Source organism: Enoplosus armatus, chromosome 23 (genome assembly GCF_043641665.1).
Source record: "Enoplosus armatus isolate fEnoArm2 chromosome 23, fEnoArm2.hap1, whole genome shotgun sequence".
In the NCBI taxonomy this organism is placed as follows: Eukaryota; Metazoa; Chordata; class Actinopteri; order Centrarchiformes; family Enoplosidae; genus Enoplosus; species Enoplosus armatus.
This window is the reverse complement of record NC_092202.1, coordinates 4,941,871-4,943,243: the sequence shown is the minus strand read 5'-3', so window position 1 is coordinate 4,943,243 and position 1,373 is coordinate 4,941,871. Positions and strand designations below refer to the sequence as shown.

General features: G+C 37.4%; 1 non-coding gene across 1 annotated transcript; it reads left to right on the top strand.

Moving 5' to 3' along the window:
* The first annotated feature begins 746 nt into the window (after window positions 1-746).
* LOC139306363 (small nucleolar RNA U3) lies at window positions 747-963 on the top strand. Its single transcript, XR_011599449.1, has one exon. It is a non-coding gene; the product is annotated as a small nucleolar RNA U3 (small nucleolar RNA).
* The last annotated feature ends 410 nt before the right edge of the window (window positions 964-1,373 follow it).

Genomic DNA, 1,373 nt, shown 5'->3' with positions numbered 1-1,373 from the left:
ACTTCTCAAGTGTTTTCTTCATACCGAGGTAGGGTGTCTTGCCGCGATATTTGGTCATGCACAGGAACTATCGTGTAATCTCGTTTGAAGTCGGTAGCCAAAAATTGGTGCACACTTGGTCTGTTACGGTATAGCTTTCCTTAACGTTAAAATGGAATTTATTCGTATTTTCGTCAGTGGCAATATTTCTTTCTCAAGTAATTTGACATTGTGTGACAACGCCATTCAGCCAATGTACATGTCTTGAGGATTGTTTGAAATCTAGGCTCTAAAAACAATGGTTATACCCTTGTTGTTGTTAGCATTTGAGGCTAACACGCTGCCATGCAGCATCACAGCAACCAATGAGAGACTCGGAGGAGGGGTATGCCTCCAGAAAGCATTGTGGGTATTCTAAATAAAGATAATTTATAGATTATTCAACAGTTAGTAGAGACATTTATCGTGGGAACAGTTGTCATTTATATGTTGGGCTTTGTATTATCAGCAGAACGGTGTTAAAATGTATTTCCGGAAGCAAATATTGTCATTAAGGTGCGTTTAAAATGTTGTTATATCTTGCTAACAAATGCGGATATATGTACACATGGTGGTTTTTATTTGGTGTGTTCGGCTGGTCTATTTAGATGTTCTTTGGCGTCATTTTCTCAATATAAACACCTGTTTTACAGTGTTTGGGAGTTAACACCATGACAGTGAAGTCCAGGATCGTCATACTAATAGTGGGGCAAGAGCTGTTAATCAGTAAGACTATACTTTCAGGGATCATTTCTATAGTTTCTTACTTGAGAAATGTGTTTCTAAAGTGTTTGGTCTCGCTAACCACGATGAAGAGTCGGTGATACTCCTTCTTGAGCGCGAAGCGGGCGGAGAGACTTGATTCAGTTCACATGCTCTCTGCTTTTGATGACCGTTCACTGTTTCCTCCGGGAACATTGAGGGAAGGAGTATGATCAGAGTGGTAGTGCAATAGTGTTTAAAATTAATGACATACTAAACCTAGCTTGGATCGGGTTTATTAGATCTAGAAGATAAGGAGACTTACAAAAAGTTAACTGATTTTGTCCAACGCTGATAAGGAAGCAGTATATTTACTTAATTACTTTAGGGACCTGATGAATCTATACTATATTACTTTAAATGCACTGTATTTAAACTTGTACTTCATTGTATTTCAGGGGGGCATAGTGTGTATTTCACTCCACTCCGTTTATTTTATTTGTATTATTTGCTATAGCTACTAGCTACTTAACAGATTATGGTTTTATCTACAAAACATCTGATGGGCTTATAAAATAAGGTGAATTTAATGGAATAAAATACCCAAAGTAGCTAAAATGAACTACCCTTTGACCAGCTAAAACATAATGATG